Source organism: Arachis duranensis, chromosome 4 (assembly GCF_000817695.3).
Source record: "Arachis duranensis cultivar V14167 chromosome 4, aradu.V14167.gnm2.J7QH, whole genome shotgun sequence".
NCBI classification, from domain to species: Eukaryota; Viridiplantae; Streptophyta; class Magnoliopsida; order Fabales; family Fabaceae; genus Arachis; species Arachis duranensis.
This window is the reverse complement of record NC_029775.3, coordinates 26,363,079-26,386,579: the sequence shown is the minus strand read 5'-3', so window position 1 is coordinate 26,386,579 and position 23,501 is coordinate 26,363,079. Positions and strand designations below refer to the sequence as shown.

Genomic DNA, 23,501 nt, shown 5'->3' with positions numbered 1-23,501 from the left:
AGGTCACTATCAAGAGAGCAGTGATGATTCATTGCATTATGCTTGTAAAAGAAGTGGAGGTTCATCATCTGATTGCTTGTGAGATCTACACAATTGCAAATAAGAATTCCACTAAAGCCAAACTGGGTTACCCAAGCTTGATCTCCTTGCTCTGTAAAGAGGCTGGGGTAAAGATGGGAGTAGATGAATTCATACCCATTGAACATCCAATCACCAAGAAGTCAATGGAAGGACAAATGCAAGACAACTCTATCAAAAAGAGGGCGCAGGAGTTTCTCCCTGAATTTCCTGAAATTGACTACTGGGCCAGCCTAGAAGCATCTATCACCAAGTTGCAAGAAACTATGGAGCAACTTAAGGAAGAACAGCAGAATCAGAACTGCATGCTTTGCAAATTGCTGAAGGAACAAGAGAAGCAAGGGCGTGAACTTCAAGAATTGAAACGCCAAAAATTCTCCCGTCAATTTGAGGGAGCATCCACTTCTCAAAATCAAGGTTGTTGAGTCCTAACTCTGTGAAAACCTCTATCATTAGGAGCCTATTTAATTTTTTTGTTTTCTATTTCTTACTAGTCTCATCTTATATCTATTTTTGAGTCTTGTTCTTAATTCATAATTAATAAAATTTAAAATTCATGTCTTAAAGCTATGAATGTCCTATGAATCCATCACCTCTCTTAAATGAAAAGTGTTTTAATCACAAAAGAACAAGAAGTACAGGATTTCGAATTTATCTTTGAAACTAGTTGAATTAGTTTGATGTGGTGACAATACTTTTTGTTTTCTGAATGAATGCTTGAACAGTGCATATGTCTTTTGAATTTGTTGTTCTGAGAATGTTAAAATTGTTGGCTCTTGAAAGAATGAGGAAAAAGAGAACTGTTATTGAGGATCTGAAAAATCATCAGATTGATTCTTGAAGCAAGAAAAAGCAGTGATTAAAAAAACGAAGAAGAGAGAAGAAATAGAAGAAAAAGAAAGAAATAAAGTTGTGATCCAAGGCAAAAAGAGTGTGCTTAAGAACCCTGGACACCTCTAATTGGGGACTCTAGCAAAGCTGGTTCATAATCTGAAAAGGTTCACCCAAGTATGTGTCTGTGGCATGTATGTATCCGGTGGTAATACTGGAAGACAGAGTGCTTTGGGCCACAGCCAAGACTCATTCACTAGCTATGTTCAAGAATCATTATACTTAACTAGGAGAATCAATAACACTATCTGAGTTCTGAGTTCCTACAGATGCCAATCATTCTGAACTTCAAAGGATAAAGTGAGATGCCAAAACTGTTCGGAAGCAAAAAGCTACTAGTCCCGCTCATCTAATTGGAGCTAAGTTTCCTTGATATTTTGGAGCCTATATTATATTCTCTTCTTTTTATCCTACTTTGATTTTCAGTTGCTTGGGGACAAGCAACAATTTAAGTTTGGTGTTGTGATGAGCGGATAATTTATATTTCGCTTTTTGGCATTGTTTTTAGTATGTTTTTAGTATACTTTTATTAGTTTTTAGTTAAAATTAACTTTTCTAGACTTTACTATGAGCTTGTGTGTTTTTCTGTGATTTCAGGTATTTTCTGGCTGAAATTGAGGGTTCTGAGCAAAAATCTGATTCAGAGGCTGAAAAGGACTGCAGATGCTGTTGGATTCTGACCTTCCTGCACTCGAAGTGGATTTTCTGGAGCTACAGAAGCCTTATTGGCGCGCTCTCAACGGCGTTGGAAAGTAGACATCCTGGGCTTTCCAGCAATGTATAATAGTCCATACTTTGCCTTAGATTTGATGGCCCAAACCGGCGTTGCAAATCAGCTTTAGAATTCCCAGCGTTTAACGCTGGAACTGGCATAAAAATTGGAGTTAAACGCCCAAACTGGCATAAAAGCTGGCGCTTAACTCCAGAAAAAGTCTCTACACATGAAAGCTTCAATGCTCAGCCCAAGCACACACTAAGTGGACCCAGAAGTGGATTTTTACGTCATTTACTCATTTCTGTATACCCTAGGTTACTAGTTCACTATTAATAGGATCTTTTGACATTGTATCTGTACCTCATGACACATTACACGTTTCTCAGTGTATTTTCTACGGCATGAGTCTCATTACACGTTTCTCAGTGTATTTTCTACGGCATGAGTCTCTAAACCTTGTCTGTGGTATTCTGAGTAGGATTCAAGGATTGAATGACTGTGACGAGCTTCAAACTCCTGAAGGCTGGGCGTTAGTGACAGGCGCAAAAGAATCACTGGATTCTATTCCAACCTGATTGAGAACCGACAGATGATTAGCCGTGCTATGACAGAGCATCAATCAACCCTGATAATTATTGATATCCTGACTAAGAGTTACAAGATAACCATAGCTTGCTTCAAGCCGACAATCTCCGTGGGATCGACCCTTACTCACGTAAGGTATTACTTGGACGACCCAGTGCACTTGCTGGTTAGTTGTGCGGAATTGCAAAAGTGTGATTGCAATTTCGTGCACTAGTGGACAGCCTGACAAATAGATATAACACCCTCACTATCAGAAGTCACGCTTTCGGCTGCGCTACTCTGATAGCAAGAAGTATTACAACTACTTTACATACTAAATACTAAAATAGGAGCCTGTGACTCAACACTGTATCACTGATTTCTTAGGAAAACCGAAACCAAACACTTTATCTTAAGAAAAATACAAACAGGCATAGATTCATTTACAAGACTCCTTAGATAATAACTCATAATATAATATACATATAAAACATACAATTCCTATCCCTCTTACAAACTCGTAATAACAAAGACGAGGGAAGAAAATAATCTAATTAATACAATATCTTATAAACCAAACACAGTATATCTCTTCTTAATGCTTCTTCCTCCGGATCCTGAAAAGGTAAAGCTGTAGGGGGTGAGAACCTAACAACACGGTCTCACCACAGAGTTTCAAAGTTGTTATAAGAAGATATTTAATAAGAAACTGTTTTCAAACTCAGTGATTATCATTGCCTTATGAATCTTTTAAAACCAATAGGAAATCGTTCAAAACCCTTTCCAAAGAAACAATGTTTAATCTTTCAGAAATCCAAAATCTTTCATTTCTTATAGGAAAATCTCATTCAGAAATCAACCACGCAATCAAACAACACAATCATTAATTCAGCATCCAAGTTCATTCTCAGATGTAGCACACCAGAACAAACACAGGCAAGACAGACAAGGAAAGCACAAGTAGGTAGCAGTTACAGCAAATAGTTCAAGTAGTAGTTAAGAACAGTTTAGCAATTAGGCAAACCAAAACAAGTTCAAACCCAAGCAAAGCATACAAATGCATATGATGCATGCCTGTCCTATGGCTGATGAGGCTCATCTGTCGGTTATCCAGCCAACCCGACAAGTCTGAATTGTCCTTAGACCGTCTCCCGACGTGCATCCCCAAGAGTCTATGCATAGCTTTTTCTCAAATAATCAATATTACTCAATGGCGGTATCATTCCCGGGAATTTATATAGTGCCCGGTCACACTTACGTCGTAGGGTCAACAGAATATCGAGTTTTCAACCTGGTACACGTGGTGGCAAGCCACGGCACTTAATCCAGGGAACCTCGTATCTCAGATATTTCAAATTCATAAGCCATATAAATAATTCATTCAACATTCATCAATGTCTAAGTCATTCTCAACATCATTATCATTCTTCTTTCCGTTAATCAACAATCTCAATTCAAAGCATAATTCTTTCTTTTCTAAATAAATCAATCTTAAAACATATAACGTTCAAAAACTAAATCTTTTTAAATCATCACTTTAGGCAAAACTTTCAATTTTATAAAATTTCGACAGCATCTTCTCTAAAACTCGGACACTGCCACCCTTTTCGGGTCCCACCCAAACATTTCTCAAACATTTTCTCAACCATTTCCGAATTTCAAACATTTTCCAGAGTTGAACCAGATCCAATATCAAATTATTCTCAAATCAGACCAATTCCAATAATAAAACTCTTTTTAAAATCAAACCAGCTCAAGTATTAAATCATTTATAAAATCAGACCGACTCAAAATCAAACCACTTTAACTCCAAACCAAGAAAAACCACTTTTCATAATAATTAAGTAAATAACTTTTCAAACCCATTTCTTATCAACAACCGTACTTCACTCAAGCAATCAAGCAACCAATAATTCATTCTAACAAACCATCACATTCACAAGACAAATATAATCACAAAGGTATATCTCTCTGCGTCAATATCTATTTATAACAACTCTGTAATATAAAATAGAATTTAAGAAAAACCCCTACCTCGTTAGCGATTCAACTATGTGACAAACTGCATTTCTATTCTTATCCCACAGCAACAGCATCAATACCGACCGTCCCCGCGGCAGCCACAGCCTCTAAACACAGCCTTAGCTCAATCCTAAAATGTTAATGTCGTGTAAAACTTAATAATCTATAACAGAAAAGTAACTAAAAGAATTTGGAACAAGGAACGACTTACTGGGCTTACGAATAATCGAGAAAACGGAGCAACAGCAGCTCCGGTGATGACGTAGCACCTTGATGCTGTATGCAACAGCCATAAAACTCAGCTATCAAGACCCGTAACTCCATCCTATGACACCAAGACCTCAGATCCTCAAACAACTTAAAACAGAAAGGCTAATTTAAAGGTTTCAGAATGCATCGCTTACCGAAACAAGGACGAACGGCTGAACTGAAATAACGGTAACTCCGATGGTGGTTCCGGTGATCACCCATGCCACACCCGGTGACCAGAACGGCGGCAACAACGGTGCAGCAGTTCAGAATAACAAGCAGCGGCGGCGAACGACTGAAATAAACATGCAGTGACGATAAAAGTTTCCGGAACCCAAAAGAACATAAACCAAACTTTAAAACCCTTCCCAACAGTGCGTTCCCCGGCGGCGGCAGCAGGGTTTCGAGCGACAGAAGTGGTGGTGGCTGGCGCGGGTCTCTCCTTTCTCTCCTCGGCTCCCGAGCTCGCTCTCTCTTTCTCTCTCTGGCTCCGCCATAAGTGATGGCAACCGACTCCATGATGAGAACGACGGCGACGTGGGTACAGCAGCGGCGACGACGGGTTTCATGGTGATTGCGACGCTGGCGACACGAAAAGGTCTCCGACGCGGTGGTTGGACCTCAGCTCGGCCTCAGATCTCGCTCTTTCTCCTCCCCGCACGGTCTCCTCGGCGCTGGCGCAAATGGCGACGCGACGCTACGGTGGTCCTAAACGGTGCGGCGGCTCCCCTCGCGGTACTCTCCTCTCTCAGATCTCCTCTCTCCTCTATCAGCAGCGACGGCGACGGTGGCAGTGACACCCACCGTGCCGGTGCGGTCATCTTCTCCGCCCTCCTCTGCTCTCCCTGTTTCTTTTCTCCCTTTCTTTCTTTCTTCTTTTCTTTTTCCTAATTTACTAAAGCTAAAGAAAGGGTGCATCTGGACAAGGAGGGTATGGGAAAGGGTATGGCATTGGCGGTGCAGAGACAAGGAGGAAAAAGGAGAAAATGTAATAAAATTAGGGTTTTGGTAAAAATTAGGTATAGGGATAGTTTGGTAATTTTAATAAAATTGGAGTATAAAGTATTAATATTTAAAAACTAATTTAATCTCTAAAATTACTTTAAAATATTATTTGTGGTATAAAAGTACTAATTGATTATCAATAAATTACTCTAATTGAAAATCTATGGTAATATAATTGATTTCTCTTTATCTTTAACTTAAAGTATTAAATGATATAAATTAAATTATCTAAAATCAAATCATATAAAATTCTTATTATTTCATAACTACCAATTTTATAATTTAAATATAAAAAATAATTCAATAATTATAAAATTAGACAAAATTCTAATTTAAATAGTCAAACCTCATTATTTTTCGAATTTCCAGAACTTTAAATCATAAATGGGAAAATAATCTATAGGTACAGAGTTTGGATAAAAACCTTAATTTATTTCAAGTCTAATTAATTGCCTTTAATTATTTTCAATAAAAATAATTTCTGAAATTAAAACCATAAATAAATATATAATTTGAGATTGATTCAAAATAGAACTTTTCAAAAGTCTTGGGTCTTACATCCTACCTACCTTATAAAAATTTTTGTCCTCGAAAATTAAAGTAATAAATAAGGTAATACATAGTCTTTGTACTCTACTTTTTAAACACTTTATAGAAAAGTATGAAATCTTAGTATGCATATATAAATATTCAAAACTTGACAAAAGATTGGAGGTACAAAATAGGGTGCAAATTAAGATAGGAATTCACAAAACAAACGGTGGCTAGTGTAGCAAAAGGGTTACAAAGCAGGCTGGTATAAAGCAACAGATATAAGGCTCTCTCACAAATCTCTTACCCATTTCAGAACTTCAACTTCCCAACTCCATCAGTCATTACACAATTTCATAACACGTCAGAATCCTAACATCCGCAAACTCTTATGAGGTACGAACTGCTATACTCATCATAACGTTGCACACCTACTAACCCATCTTTTACGTTTACGAATAGCATCTTAATGTTTCATTTGCTACCCCTAAAAGGCGTACGTGATTCTAAGGCGATTCTCGAATTTATTTCAAAGAAAACAAGACCTTGGAAAAAGATAAGCGACAAAATTCGCCAGGGCTTGAGAGGATTCTTGAAACCACAAGTAATCAGGAATACATAAGGAATGAAGAGTATCAGACGGAAAATTAGTTTGGCAATCTCAATAATGATTCTCGAATCAACAAAACCCGATAGGAATAACAAGAAAAAGTAGTACAGTAGTTTGAAGAAAAATTAAGTCGAGTCAAGGAATGAGGTTTACAGAAAAAGAATGTCTAAGATCAAAGACAAGGCTCATAAGTCTCGAATAGAATTAAGAATACTTTCGAATGAATTTCTCATAGAGAATGAAAAAACATTTCAAAAAACTATTTCACGTTTTTTAAAGAAGTGCGCATCAAACACTTTGTAAAAGAATTAACAAAAGTATATTTGTGGCATTATGTTAATATAATTCCATGTTGAAATAGATTATGTAGAGTTTCAAAAGAAAATGAACACCGATTTGGCTAAAACAAAAATATTCCCTCAAATATTTGAGAAAAATAGTTAGGTTCACCACTTAACCAAAAGTAGACATAAAACTCGAAAGGTAATCAAATTGCCTTTTGTTAAAATAATTTACACAAAATAAGTGAGGTTTGAAAAGAAAAAGTCAATTGGGTTAAGGCCAAAATAATTTTCCAAAAGTCTTAATAGATATTTAGGTATTTAGTCAAATAAAAGTATATAGTGAAATCGTGGCAAGGTTATAAGAAAATCAAACGTTTGTTTAAAAATTCTCAAGGTTTATATTCAATCGAGCGTGTATAAAAATTATAGCAAATATGGAAGAGGAAGAAGTTAAACTTTATTTAAAAAAAATTCCGAAGTACAAATTTGCTTATAAGTCGGTTTCAAAACTTTATTTAAAACAGTGCATGCCGACCTCAAAATAACTTTGTCAATTTAAAGAATAGCTATGGATGCAATTTAAGCGAGAGAAATTGATTTAACTTTCTTAAGAAGAGAATCCAAAACTTGCTTTAAAAGTTAATATCAAAACGAAATTGCCGTCACATAAGAACATTCAAGATTATTAAGACGTACTTAAAAAGAAATCAGGCCATATAAAAAAGGATCTTAGATCAAGGGAGTTCAAACAAGATTAACTAGACATAAGATATCGAACAAGCTTTCAATCAAGCTACTGAAAACTTAAACTTTCTCTTCTATCAATCATCCCCTAAAAAGCTAACACATCGATTTTCACCTCTAAGGACTACGTGTGACACTGAGATAAGTACAAGTACATTCAAAGAGATACCATTCACAGGAAGAGAAGAATAAGCGACAAAATTATGTTTCTCATAAATTTAGAAGGAGGTGTAAGATTGCAAATAAGCAATGATGTACAGGCACGAGAAAACGTTTTGGAAAGAGTCATTTCGCTTCATAATAAGAAATATTTAATTTAGGAATTCTAAAAGGTACAAGAACAGGGTAGTAATAAATTAGATCAAAATAAACTAAAACCATATCAGAGGAGCACAAGGTTTACAAGAATATGAAGGAATGGTCCAAATCACCAACAAATAAGAATGATCAAAAGTCATGAAATATGCCGGAAGGAAGAATCAAAATGTAAATAGGAAAGAATTTTGATTTCAAAAACTCCAATAGAAACTATAGAGGAAAACAGGGCAATTGCTTTACAAAATTCCAGAAAATTATCAAAAACATAAATGTTGTGTCATGTTAAAACAAATTCAAGTCGAACTAAATTATGCAAGATTTGTGAAATGAAAATAAGCTAAGCTAAGGATGAAATGTTTTCTCAACAATCTTGAAAAGTACCTTACATAATCAATTAAAAATTTACATAAAAACAACGCGAGGTTGGTAGGAAATCAAGTTGTTTTTCGTCAAAATTATTTCTAAGGTAAAGACAAAATATATGAAATTTTAAAAGATGGAGTTTAATTGGACTAAGGATCAAAAGTAGTTCCTCAGAAATCTCAAAAGATATTCAAGCATTTAGTCAATTAGGAGTACATATTGAAATCACAATAAAATTGAAAGAAATTTCAAATTTTGTTTAAAAAGAAAATTTTGAGATATGATTTAAAAAATACATATGAACAAAGACATGCAAAATTCAAAATATTTTTATCAAATTTAAAGAATGATCATAGGTACAATCAAGTAAGAAAGGAAAGGATTAAGTTAAAATTTAAACAATTTCAGATTTACATAAAAGACTACATGAATCATAGGTACAATCAAGTAAGAAAGGAAAGGATTAAGTTAAAATTTAAACAATTTCAGATTTACATAAAAGACTACATGAATCAAAAAGAGTTTGGAAAGACAAACAAATCCTCCAAAGAATTTAAGTAAACATAAGGAGTTAAGATTAAATGAGAATGCATTTCAACAAGAGGTAAAATTGAGAAATAATCAAACTACTTTTTAGAAAGAAATCTCAAATAAGGATTTCAAGGCACACTATGAAAGAACAAGTTACAAGTTATCAGTAAAATTTTCGAGACATATAAAAGAATATCCTCGAGAATTAATTCCTAACGTCTGCAAGCAGGGTGATAAGTGTTACCTATTACTTATCAATTTCAATTCACCCATAATAACCTATTAACTTCCCGATTCACATAACCATCAACATTAAGTTGGCCAGACTTAATATCAACAGATATGCAACGACAAGCTAACAGTGTTAATTAATAGGCAATCATGTGCATAAAATTCTAATTCTTGTTACTTGGACAAGACCTACAACATGACAGACCCTCAAAGAATGCAATGAAGCATAGTTAGTCCATTCCCAAGGCTCTAATCAGGATGAACTGCTCTGATACCATAATATAATACCCTCACTATCAGAAGTCACGCTTCCGGCTACGCTACTCTGATAGCAAGAAGTATTACAACTACTTTACATACTAAATACTAAAATAGGAGCCTGTGACTCAACACTGTATCACTGATTTCTTAGAAAAACCAAAACCAAACACTTTATCTTAAGAAAAATACAAACAGGCATAGATTCATTTACAAGACTCCTTAGATAATAACTCATAATATAATATACATATAAAACATACAATTCCTATCCCTCTTACAAACTCGTAATAACAAAGACGAGGGAAGAAAATCATCTAATTAATACAACATCTTATAAACCAAACACAGTATATCTCTTCTTAATGCTTCTTCATCCGGTTCCTGAAAAGGTAAAGCTGTAGGGGGTGAGAACCTAACCACACGGTCTCACCACGGAGTTTCAAAGTTGTTATAAGAAGATATTTAATAAGAAATTGTTTTCAAACTCAGTGATTATCATTGCCTTATGAATCTTTCAAAACCAATATGAAATCGTTCAAAACCCTTTTCAAAGAAACAATGTTTAATCTTTCAGAAATCCAAAATCTTTCATTTCTTATAAGAAAATCTCATTCAGAAATCAACCACGCAATCAAACAACACAATCATTAATTCAGCATCCAAGTTCATTCTCAAATGTAGCACACACCAGAACAAACACAGACAAGACAGACAAGGAAAGCACAAGTAGGTAGCAGTTACAGCAAATAGTTCAAGTAGCAGTTAAGAACAGTTTATAATTTAGGCAAACCAAAACAAGTTCAAACCCAAGCAAAGCATACAAATGCATATGATGCATGCCTGTCCTATGGCTGATGAGGCTCATCTGTCGGTTATCCAGCCAACCCGACAAGTCTGAATTATCCTTAGACCGTCCCTCGACGTGCATCCCCAAGAGTCTATGCATAGCTTTTTCTCAAATAATCAATATTACTCAATGGGGGTATCATTCCCGGGAATTTATATAGTGCCCGGTCACACTTACGTCGTAGGGTCAACAGAATATCGAGTTTTCAACCTGGTACATGTGGTGGCAAGCCACGGCACTTAATCCAGGGAACCTCGTATCTCAGATATTTCAAATTCATAAGCCATATAAATAATTCATTCATCATTCATCAACATCTAAGCCATTTTCAATATCATCACATTCATCAATCCATATCCCATTTCCAAATTCATTCAAAAATCATATTTCAAATCAATCCTCATCATCATTCTTTCCGTTAATCAACAATCTCAATTCAAAGCATAATTATTTCTTTTCTAAATAAATCAATCTTAAAACATATAACGTTCAAAAACTAAATCTTTTTAAATCATCACTTTAGGCAAAACTTTCAATTTTATAAAATTTCGGCAGCATCTCCTCTAAAACTCGGACACTGCCACCCTTTTCGGGTCCCACCCAAACATTTCTCAAACATTTTCTCAACCATTTCCGAATTTCAAACATTTTCCAGAGTTGAACCAGCTCCAATATCAAATTATTCTCAAATCAGACCAATTCCAATAATAAAACTCTTTTTAAAATCAAACCAGCTCAAGTATTAAATCATTTATAAAATCAGACCGACTCAAAATCAAACCACTTTAACTCCAAACCAAGAAAAACCACTTTTCATAATAATTAAGTAAATAACTTTTCAAACCCATTTTTTATCAACAATCGTACTTCACTCAAGCAATCAAGCAACCAATAATTCAGTCCAACAAACCATCACATTCACAAGACAAATATAATCACAAAGGTATATCTCTCTACGTCAATATCTATTTATAACAACTCTGTAATATAAAATAGAATTTAAGAAAAACCCCTACCTCGTTCGCGTTTCAACTACGCGACAAACTGCATTTCTATTCTTATCCCACAGCAACAGCATCAATACCGACCGTCCCCGTGGCAGCCACAGCCTCTAAACACAGCCTTAGCTCAATCCTAAAACATTAATGTCGCGTAAAACTTAATAATCTATAACAGAAAAGTAACTAAAAGAGTTTGGAACAAGGAACGACTTACTGGGCTTACGAATAATCGAGAAAACGGAGCAACAGCAGCTCCGGTGATGACGTAGCACCTTGATGCTGTATGCAACAGCCATAAAACTCAGCTATCAAGACCCGTAACTCCATCCTATGACACCAAGACCTCAAATCCTCAAACAACTTAAAACAGAAATGCTAATTTAAAGGTTTCAGAATGCATCGCTTACCCAAGCAAGGACGAACGGCTGAACTGAAATAACGGTAACTCCGATGGTGGTTCCGGTGGTCACCCATGCTACACCCGGTGACCAGAACGGCGGCAACAACGGTGCAATAGTTCAGAATAACAAGCAGCGGCGGCGGACGACTGAAATAAACATGCAGTGACGATAAAAGTTCCCGGAACCCAAAAGAACATAAACCAAACTTTAAAACCCTTCCCAACAGTGCGTTCCCTGGCGGCGGCAGCAGGGTTTCGAGCGGCAGAAGTGGTGGTGGCTGGCGCGGGTCTCTCCTTTCTCTCCTCGGCTCCCGAGCTCGCTCTCTCTTTCTCTCTCTGGCTCCGCCATAAGTGATGGCAACCGACTCCATGATGAGAACGACGGCGACGTGGGTACAGCAGCGGCGACGACGGGTTTCACGGTGATTGCGACGCTGGCGACACGAAAAGGTCTCCGACGCGGTGGTTGGACCTCAACTCGGCCTCAGATCTCGCTCTCTCTCCTACCCGCGCGGTCTCCTCGGCGCTGGCGCAAACGGCGACGCGAAGCTACAGCGGTCCTGGCAGTGACACCCACCGTGCCGGCACGGTCATCTTCTCCGCCCTCCTCTGCTCTCCCTGTTTCTTTTCTCCCTTTCTTTCTTTCTTCTTTTCTTTTTCCTAATTTACTAAAGCTAAAGAAAGGGTGCATCTGGACAAGGAGGGTATGGGAAAGGGTATGGCATTGGCGGTGCAGAGACAAGGAGGAAAAAGGAGAAAATGTAATAAAATTAGGGTTTTGGTAAAAATTAGGTATAGGGATAGTTTGGTAATTTTAATAAAATTGGAGTATAAAGTATTAATATTTAAAAACTAATTTAATCTCTAAAATTACCTTAAAATATTATTTGTGGTATAAAAGTACTAATTGATTATCATAAATTACTCTAATTGAAAATCTATGTTAATATAATTGATTTCTCTTTATCTTTAACTTAAAGTATTAAATGATATAAATTAAATTATCTAAAATCAAATAATATAAAATTCTTATTATTTCATAACTACCAATTTTTTATAATTTAAATATAGAAAATAATTCAATAATTATAAAATTAGACAAAATTCTAATTTAAATAGCCAAACCTCATTATGTTTCGAATTTTCAGAACTTTAAATCATAAATAGAAAAATAATCTATAGGTACAGAGTTTGGATAAAAACCTTAATTTATTTCAAGTCTAATTAATTGCCTTTAATTATTTTTAATAAAAATAATTTCTGAAATTAAAACCATAAATAAATATATAATTTGAGATTGATTCAAAATAGAACTTTTCAAAAGTCTTGGGTCTTGCAATAGACATTCACGGGAATTAGCTTATCAACTTCTCGAACAGTATTATAAGAATCGGTACTGAACATACCCCGAGTTAATACTTAAATTGGCCCCTGAAATTTGAGCCCCGGCTCAATTTAGCCCTCAAGGTTTCAATTGACTATAATTGTATCCTGAAATTTTGACCCGCGACTCAAATTGGCCCTTATGTCGTTTTCCGTCACCGGAGAGCTGACCTGGCAATTTTAAATGATATCTGGCAGTCTTAAAACGACGCCGTTTTACTGTTGGCGCCGAAATCCTTAAAAACGACGTCGTTTACATGAGAAAAGGGGTTAAATGAAATCCAAACACTAACCACTTCAAAAGTGAAACACAATTGAGCCTTTCTCTTACTTCTCTTCCCATCGTATACATTCCCATCAGAGAAGCTTTAATGGGTGTCGCTGTAAAGGAAGGTTGAAGCTTTTCTTAGTTGTTTTTCGCTCCCCATTGTGAAGATTAATTAATTAGGAGTCCTCTTTTGGAAAACAGGTTAGTAACAAAAATGCTGCTCTCAAGTACCATGCTCTGTTTTCTCAAAATGTTGGTTGTGAGTTATTTTTCATTTTTTTAGTCTACTTCATCAGTGAGATTTTGGGAGAATATGGTTGATTATGGTTGTTGATGATGATAGAGTTTTTGTTTGTTAGGATTTATTTTTTTGAATGTGTGTGACTGTGATCAACTGAGTTGTTCAGTTCTTCATATTCCACTTTTAAAATAATAATTTTACTCCTTCATATCCTATTTTAATTTAATTGTTAATTGGGTAATTTCTTGTAAAAATAAAGAATTTTTTGTGCATTGTCTGCATCAATGACCACCATGAGTGTTTTATTATACATCTAAAATTAAGTGATTTTTTTACTTTCATGTGTTTTTTTGTTCCTGCTTGTACTATTATTTACAAGAGTACCGATATAGTGGAAAGGGAGTACTGTATTATGTAATGATCATAACAATAATATAATTTTGATAAAAAAAAATCCTACTACATAAACTTTAAAAGTGTGATTACTAGTTGAAATCTTTAAGGAAAGGAATGACTTAGTGATTAAAGTGGAGTCTATTTTATTTCTCAAGAATCATTCCCTTAAATTTGCTGCATGAGTATTTTTACACGGCACTTGTTAAACTGCAAAAAGCATATTTTTAAATGCTTAATGTTTTCGATAATGTATGTGATAGTTTACTTTTTTGTACTTTGTTAATAAGTTTTTACGAGATTCATTACAAATTACTTGTTCTTGTTAAGATATGAACATTATATTGTTGTCCCATACATAATTATTGTGCAAATTTTTTGCAGTGAGTAGTACAGCATACACGTTATTCTATTTTTTTTAGATAGGACAATGAGTTTCTGTTATTTACTTTTCCACTTGAGGATTGATAATAATGCTCATTAGTTTTAACAATAATTAAAACGCAGATGAAGCTGGTATGTTTTGTTAAAGGTTTCCTGTTTTATTATTATTATTATTATTATTATTATTATTATTATTATTATTATTATTATTATTATTATTATTATGGTTAAAGATCCCTGGTGAACTAGTCCCTATTCATTCTGGCCATTGATAAAGTAAAAGGGATTGTACTTATTTCATTAGATTTTGTAAAGTATTGACAATGTTACGTAGTGTTGTATGGCATAATAGTTTGATACTTGATCCAGAGTTGAGTTTACTTTTGATTAGCAAAGTTGTAATTGTATTTAAATATTGTTGACTTTACTTGCTTTATTGTTTCATGTTTCATGATTAAAGATTGCATGAGACAAATTGAAATTAAATCAAATACCTTTAACAAAATATTCATGTTTTTTTGATAGGTGAAACACTTTTAATTGACTAAGTTGTTTAATATATTAGAACTAAGCCCCAACTGAATTGTCAGTAATCTTTTTTTACTATTTTCAGTTTATTGAAGTTTGTGTTGTTTTTAACTATTATTGTTTTTCTACCTGAGTCTTGGTTGTTGTTTCCCAACATTCTTCTCAATTCTTCGAGACACTCTTGTGATTTGGGGAAATTGGGACTTCTAGAATTTATTTAAAATTTTTTGGGATTAGATTGATGCCTTCAAAAATTTTGCCATGTCATCTAACTGAAAGGGTGCCAGGTGTCAACGAAAATTGGCAGCTCAGTTTTTCGGTGACGGAAAATGTCGGAAGGGCCAATTTGAGGCTCGAGTCAAAATTTCAAGGTACAATTAGAGTAAATTGAAATCTGAAGGACTAAATTGAGTTGGAAGTCAAATTTCAGGGACCAATTTGAGTATTAACTCAACATACTCCTTATAATTATACAGGTTCCATAGCAATATCATATTTTAGTTCAGACATTTGTTCATATAATCTAACTAAAGAAGGAGCCATTTTCATAGTTACTGTACCCGCTGGTAAAATAAAGTATGCCTGCATATAACACAAGAATAATCCACATTTTTGAACCTAGGAAATTTTATAGATGGTACTATACTAAACTTGAATTTGACTTAAAACTTCTTTTAACTAATCTTGGGTTACTATTTGTTCTTCCTAATTACTAAAAAAATTAATTTACTTCTTAATTTTTTATATAATTAAAAATATTTTTTTTAAATTTATTGGATTTATTGTGAAAACCGATTTTATTGTTCGTAATTAAAATAACTTATTTATTTATTTATTTAAAAGTGTTAAATATTCGAATCTAAATTTAATATGACCTGATATCTAAGACAATAAAAATACTTTTAAAAATTATTAAATAATAATTTAATTATTTAATTTAAGATTGAATAGCAACAAGGGTATTACATCAAGAAGTTAAGAATTAATGGAAATAATAAAAACTTCACAAAAACATAATGTTTGTCCCTACAAAGATACACTACAAAAAAATCTGGTTAAAATGGCGGTTTTTTTGGGTATTTCGGCGGTTTGAACCGCCATTATTACCAAGAATGGCGATTTTGTAAAACGACGTAATTCTGGGCGCCATTCTGGTTATTACGGTGGTTTTCTGAAAACCGCCACAATTCCCTGGGTTAAAACGACGGTTTTTGAATAGGTTAAAATGGCGGTTCAAACCGCCGTTATTTCCGTAGTTAAAATGGCGGTTTTCGGATAGGTTAAAATGGCGGTTTGAACCGTCATTATTACCCTGACATAGTGGCATTTTGGTTGGTTAAAACGGCGGTTCAAACCGCCGTTATTTCCAAAGTTAAAATGGCGTTTTTGGATAGGTTAAAACGGCGGTTTGAACCGCCATTATTACCCTGACAGAGTGGCGTTTTGGTTGGTTAAAACGGCATTTTTGAACCGCCATTTTTATCCTGATAGTACTATTTTTGTTGGTTAAAATGGCATTTTTGAACCGCCGTTTTACCTTGACAGTGACATTTTTTATCGTTTAAAAAAATAATTTTTACCATCATATTTATCGCGTTAATTAAATAATTTTGTGATTAAAATTTCACAATAGCAAAAAATCATAATCCATAAATGAAATATTATATAATTCAAATAAAATATTAATATAATATATAATTTTTTATTATTAAAAATCAAAAGTAATAACTCTTATACAAAACCTTGTCTTACTAAACTTACTAAAATACAAATATTGCAATAAAAACTAATTAGTCAAATCTACCATCTAGTTTCCTAAACTATGTTAATATCTAATAATGTATTTAAATCATCTAATAAGTGTTGTTTTCACCAATTAAACTCATTTTCTTCTCCTTCATGTCCACAGATACTGATTCAACCCCTGCAAAAATAAAATAAAAATAAACAAATAAATAATTACTACAAATTAATTAAATGTTATTTATTAATGTGCTGAATAAAATAAGAGATGCGATGGTAGAATTATTTTAAGTATCTGAAATGTCAGAGACAGTTTTCATAGCTTTTTGCTTGGTTTTGTCATTGTGTAAATCCAACTTCAACACAACTTTCTGTTAACACAAATCAATAAAAGATTTTATTAGGACTAATATTAACATATCATACATGAAACGAAATAATTAATAATAAACTAAATACTCATATATACTTTATTTAATGTAGGATAAGCTTCTAACTAACCTTCATTGTTGATTGAGAAATGATAATGAAACTTGTGATCTCTAATTAAGTAGAGAGGCTACTAAGAAAGATTGGAGTTGCAAAGGAATATATGTGTATTAGAATTGAAGTGAAGGTGGTGAATTGAAGCAAAGTGTGAGGAAGATTATATAGTTTGATTTTTATAGAATGATCTAAAGCTCTCATCCAGCATGGACACCAGGCATAATGATTATGCCTTTTTACCTCTATCACTTGCTTTAAAATAACTAGTCACCAAATGAGGAGTTAACAATTCATTGTCCAATTTCAATATCAGTAGAGATACTAGAAAAGAACTAACAGTTCAAATACTTGTAATCCAAGTAGCAATGAAGATTCTCCAAAGCAGCAATATAATCATCATGAGAAAGACTATTCAAGTGCTCAGAAAGTGAACCTAGATGGATGTAAAAATCAAGTCAGCAATAACAAAAAAATGAAGCCCATAAATAACACAAAAAATAACCTCCTAAGCTTACTCGATGTAGTTCAGGTGCCAACTTCTGTAGCTGTCGTAGAACAATTTCAAACCCATTCAAAGAGACAGCACCTCCATTCCTGCAACAAGAATAAAAAATGAAATTTACTATAGATGAAAGGCACTTCTACAATTCCATATTCAAATATATCAAGAGAAGTTCAAGGCCTACAAGATGCATACTTTTCAATTATATCAGCTTGCTCTTGTAAGTACCCTTGCTACTGCCAGTTTGTGAATGACAGTATGCTTGCACTTCTCAACGTTTCTTGGATTACCTAATGAAAATTAAAACATAAACATATATTAATAAATTGGTTTAATGCATTAAAAATTCAATGATTGATTAATTAATTTACCCAAGTAGTGAGTGGCATCTGCCTTGTATCATCCCAAGAAAGTCCACGATTTTGTTGAGCTATTTTGCTCTTGAATCCTTCGTGTTCTTTCTGTGAAAGTTATTGAAAATTAGGATTGAGTAGGTGATGAGAAAATTTGAAGGATTAGAAAGAGTTGGCATATATATTACTGTGACAGCTTCCAAGAGATTGGGATTGTCTTGCAAGTATTTGAGAAGCCAAGTAAGAGCAGTTGCAGTGGTGTCATGTGCAGCAAGGATAACACCAATGAGATTATAAGAAACCTGAGAATCAGAGAGTTGGTATTTTCCTTTCGCTTCCAGCAATTCTCCCAATAACCCTCCACCAAGCTCTCCACTTTCTTTTCTTTTCATTAACCTCCCTATACTCTCATCTAGAAGCTTCCTTGCCTTCATTCGTATTAATCACCAAGTAAAGATCCTGCTACCGCAAGCAGTGTAAGAACAAATAAATTTAAGCAACTTTTACAAATAAAGTGAAGGAATCCATAGCATTTCTATAAAGCGAATACTCAAATAACACTCCTAGTATAAAATAATTTGCCACCTTCTTCAGAGTCAAAAGGATTTGCATATTGGCAATGCTCAGCTGCAACAGCACGCTCCCTTTTAGGTTTCTCGGCATCTTGTTTCTTACTACCTGCTCCCATTTTAAACTTTAATGACACAAGATTAAAACTTTAAAACTTTAAGATGTATTAAAACAGAGGTATATCAACAGGGCCCTACATAAAACATGCATGTCAAGATCTGTGTGCATAGAAACGGTTATCAATAAAATATTATATGAATTGTGGTGTGGTGCAGTGCGGTGCAGGTAATTAGAAGGATCAAAGAAAATGCACGGATACACAAGGAAGGCAGCTTCTCCAAGAGGAGAGGTGGGAGAGATTAACACAACGGCTCCGTTCCAACTGCTCGCCATTTCCCACTAGTTGCCCTAAAAACTACATTAGATTCTTCCTGAGAAGAAAATAAAGGCTCATTAGAGAAGAAATATATTGCTAACATGAAGAGAAGAATGGCAGTACATGGGAGGGTAAGTACATTGGTTTCTTATCCAATGGTCTTGAATTCAAGTCTTAGGAAAGGCAAAAATATTTTTATGGTATTTTAATATATAAAAAACAGTATCTTGACAACTACTTCATCTTGCGAAACTCTGATAAGTAAAAGCCAATACTCCATGTTTCACATTGCAAAATCCATGATAGTGGTCTATGATTGACAAGCAAGATTTAAACCTTTCTTATCATAGGTTTATTTGTTGGAACGATTGTAACTTTAAGCTTGTAAATGCTCTCAAATTCTGTGCTTTCTGTTGCTGCTGTACCAGTCATACCACAAAGCTTAGGAAACTGCAAAAACACAAATTAAAAAGTGTCAAGGTAGTTTCTTAGGTAAATGAATTCCTGATTTTTGAAGATGAAACATTTCCAACCTGCAGAAAAAAATTCTGATAACTAAGGGAAGCCAGTGTAACTGTTTCATTTTGAATTGGTAGCCCTTCCTTTGCTTCAACTGCTTGGTGAAGTCTATCACTCCACCTTCTCCCCTAAAGAAAAATTGAATTTACAGAAGAAAAAAATGTAATTAATAACATTTTTCTCATAAATAAAACAGTTAATTAATAACATGAGCCCCTAAAGATCTAAAAACATAAGCCCCTAAAGTCACTAAAAACAGTGAGACAGATAATATTATAACAACAGAAGTTAGCTTTGTTATCAGAGCAATTTAGGACCATTATCTAAGTTTATCAGAAAAATTGTATCTAATTATATAAAGTAGGTTTGGCAAGACCAAAGAAAGAAATAACCTGCCACCACCAATTTCACCCTCAAAAGTGAAAAGCTTTTCATACATTGTTGTCCAAAAAGAGAGAGACAATTAGCTAATATAAAAATATATTAAAAAAAATTACACTTTTCTTTAAGACATAAAAGTCAAGCTCGATTATAATAACTAAATAGATCTCAATGCATTACCAGAAAGCACAGGCCGAGCCTTTGGCTAATCATAAGCAGGAAGGTTGTGCATTTTAAAACTCAGCACAAAATCATAACTACAATCATAATAAGAACTTGTGCAAAGAAGCACAATTGATGCTTTTATGATTGTCAGCGAATTGAAACCTTTACCATTGTTTAATTGGTTACAAATTCTCTCTCCATTTTTATTCTTTCATCTCGTCCATTTCTCCACCTTTGCCTGTTTCATTTCATCCCTTTCCTTGTTGTGTGAAGTCCAACCAAGCAATACAGTCACTTGTGCTTTGCTGTTAACATCCATGGCTTCCAAGACTGGCTCCAACATTCCCACTAGGTAAAGCTTTCACCTTATCCATTCTTCATTCTTCAGTTTCAGATATAATATTCAGTTGCAAACCATTCTTCACTTTTTCTCACTTTAGTGAAAATAACAGGAAAGTATCAAACATATTACTTTTTCTTTTATGCACATGTAAGATTTTGTTACTTGAATGGGAAGAAATGGATGGTCACTCTCATTTGACTACTCTATTGCTGAAGTGTTTCTACAACAAGGAGTGTCTAAAAAGGGGAATGAATCTCACATGGTTGATTAACTTGATTTAGACCTTTGATGCTGAAATAGTGAATTGCAGGAAACTACACAGTGGCTAACTAGCTTTCTTTTTTGGTATTGATAGTGGCTAAGGAGTGCAGAACAAAGCTTTCCAACTTATAGAGCCAAATTATCAGAGGTAGCAGTTACCTGCCAGTTGCTTCTCCAACTTTGATAACCCCTTTGATCTGAAATCCAGATAAGCAATTGACACAATAGGTAATTATAATTATAATTATCAAATTAGCTCAATTAAATTTCACTAACCTTATAATTGAATCTGTCTTTTCTTTTGATGTACTATACAATGCAAACATTAGTTGAAACCTAGAATTAAATCAAGAACAAGTTACAACCCTTTTCCTACATGTAGCGGCTAAATCAACATGTATATGATATGTATATTTTAAAGTTTGCATTTAACCTTGTTCAGCATTTTCTGCTTACCTGCTAAGCTGTTCTACAACTTCAAATTTCAGTAAGTTTACATTCATCAACCTAGTTTAGTTTATTATTCATTAAGTTATACGTAAGTTACCATCAAGAATCCTAACACTTTAATGTTACAAATGGATGAAAACCTTAAGGTCTTATATAGATCTAAGAGAAATACCAGACCTAAGAGGAAACTAACAGCCAAAACAAAATTCAAACACCAACAGCAACAGAAATGAGACCTTATACTAAAAAAATCAATAAATCAATCACTGTCGACAGAAATAAATTCAAAAACTAAGAAGAAAATAATATCAGAAACAAAAAATAAAATTCCTAACAGAAACGGAACATAAATGAGACCTTTGGAAGAGTGAGGGACAGCGGCAAAGGCACCGAGCAGAGAAATTGAGGAACATCAGCGGCGGCAGAGCAGCGGAACACAAATTGCTGTTGATCTTGCTGCGCAAATGGCGGAACCGACTTCTCCACTCGCGATGAATCCTCGCAAACAGCCTTAAAAGAGAGACTTATCACAGAGGAAGGAAATTAAAGGAAAGGAAAGGTAGGAAAGGAAGCTGACCTAGATCGTCGCAGAGGAAGGAAAGGAAGGTGTTGACGATTTTGGTGGAGAAGACACAGTGGTCGATAAGGAGAGGAAGCTGGAGGAGACGTCACCGGAGGAGATCGCCGCTGTAAGAGATGTCACCGAAGGAGATCGACGCCGGATGAGATGTCACCGGAGAAGATCGTCGGAGAACGCAAGAAGATCGGAGATCGTTGCACAGGCCAGGAGCAACAGCGGCACGCGTGTGGTGATTCGACGTTCAAGTTTCAACCAAGGGTTTTGAAATGTAGGATTACTAATTTTGCTTTTAAACCACGTCATAACTGCGGTTCAAAACCGCCATAATTACAAAAACCGCCACAAATTCAAAAAATAATTACGACGGCAGTAGAAAACGCCAGAATATCAAAATATTATGGCGGTTCTTGAAAGCTGCCATAATATAAATGTCATTTTAACCACTTTTTTTGTAGTGATATAAAAAGTTCATCCCATTAACTTAGCTTTCTCTCGTATATATTTGTTGTGATGTATATGTTCATTAACTGGTGGTGTATAACCACAATTTTTAGCTAGGTAGCTATACCAATGAATATGAAAAACCATCTAATACTAAAATTCGAAATTTTAAAAGCATATGAATATTGTTGTGCCATGTAGGTATTACATAAGGATTAATCTCTACATACAAGTGTTTTCCGCTTATAAACTTTATAAGTCTAAAAAAAACGAAACCCACTAAACGCGCTGCTTATGTTACGTGCCTCTTTAACAGACTTTTAAATCAATTCAAATCAATTAACGCGCAAATATATAACTTCCATTTTTCAAAAGATTTCGTTTCTTTTTTGAATTTCTTGCCAAATTTGTTAGATCTCCTTCTTGCTTCGTTTTTTTTTCGATTTTTTTGGTTTTTAAAATCAAGCTTTGAAATTGTTTTGAAGATAATGAAACTTCAGAAATACACCCAAACAATTATAGAAATACAACCAAACGATTACAGAAATACTCCCAAACAATTACAGAATTACACCCAAACGTTTATAGAAAGGATTACAAAAATACACCCAAATAGTTACAGAATTACACCCAAACCGTTACAGAAATACACCCAAAACATGGGAGAGACAGTATATTTCTTCTTGAAATCCTTTAATGTTTTGCTGGTTAAGGATGAGGCACATGGCAGAGACAATCTAGAAAAAAAACCTAGGAGAACAGTAAAACTGTACCTTGAATAATGTTTCTTCATTTTTTCTGGTAATTTTTTAGGGAGATTTGTATCTTTCTTGAATTTTGACGGTTTGCGTTTTGATTATGGAAGAAGAGAAAGACTGCGAATCTTGATGGTTTGCATTTTGATTGAGGAAGAAGAGGAAGAGTGCGGTATAATGAACGTGTGCGTTGGACGCTCGATTTTAAAGGAGTGGTGCGTGTATTTTTTTCTTGGACTTGGACCAACTTGTATAGTTTGTAAGCCAAAAAAGCTTGTATGTGTAGCAGGCCTCATTACATAAATACATATATAGGTTCTCTTATGATTATGGTGGCAAATAGTGAAGTGCAACAAGGATGGTGGTGGTGTTGGGGATGATAATTGCTCATCATTGCAACAGAAGAGATGCAAAGATAAGTTGCATATGGCAGGAAGAGGGTTGTGATAAACAATGGTATATGGATACCAATTCTTGTGCTCTTGAGCACTTTTGGCCGGTGAGCTGAAGGAAAATGCTCTGCCTATAGGGTTCCAAATGTTGCTGTCTGCATTTGCAACTTCAAGTGTTTCTAATGGTGGTATGTTGATCAAAATCTTACATGAACTAGAATTAATGTATGAGTTTGATCACTTTTAAACTTATTAGACAAATTAAAGTTTAATATTGTTATTGATTGTTGAAGGTTTCAAAAGTCTTAGAAAAAAGGGGGTTGAATCTATGGTCTTCTTTAA

General features: G+C 34.5%; 1 long non-coding RNA gene and 1 other non-coding gene across 4 annotated transcripts; both read right to left on the bottom strand.

The window, feature by feature from the left end:
• Positions 1-2,675: 2,675 nt before the first annotated feature.
• LOC107483846 (uncharacterized) lies at positions 2,676-11,660 on the bottom strand. Its single transcript, XR_008008524.1, has 3 exons — positions 11,460-11,660; positions 10,498-11,378; positions 2,676-3,582 (listed from the first exon to the last, which is right to left on the bottom strand). It is a non-coding gene; the product is annotated as an uncharacterized LOC107483846 (long non-coding RNA).
• Positions 11,661-16,576: 4,916 nt separating this feature from the next.
• LOC110279943 (uncharacterized) lies at positions 16,577-21,811 on the bottom strand. Of its 3 annotated transcripts, XR_008008455.1 has the most exons (13): positions 21,569-21,811; positions 21,349-21,501; positions 20,818-20,877; positions 19,406-20,738; positions 19,209-19,322; positions 18,512-18,927; positions 18,115-18,385; positions 17,945-18,034; positions 17,769-17,863; positions 17,587-17,665; positions 17,409-17,504; positions 16,897-16,956; positions 16,577-16,766 (listed from the first exon to the last, which is right to left on the bottom strand). It is a non-coding gene; the product is annotated as an uncharacterized LOC110279943 (transcript). The 3 variants fall into 3 exon arrangements; XR_008008453.1 differs by lacking the exon at positions 16,897-16,956; XR_008008454.1 differs by lacking the exon at positions 16,577-16,766 and having other exon boundaries at positions 16,827-16,956.
• Positions 21,812-23,501: the final 1,690 nt, after the last annotated feature.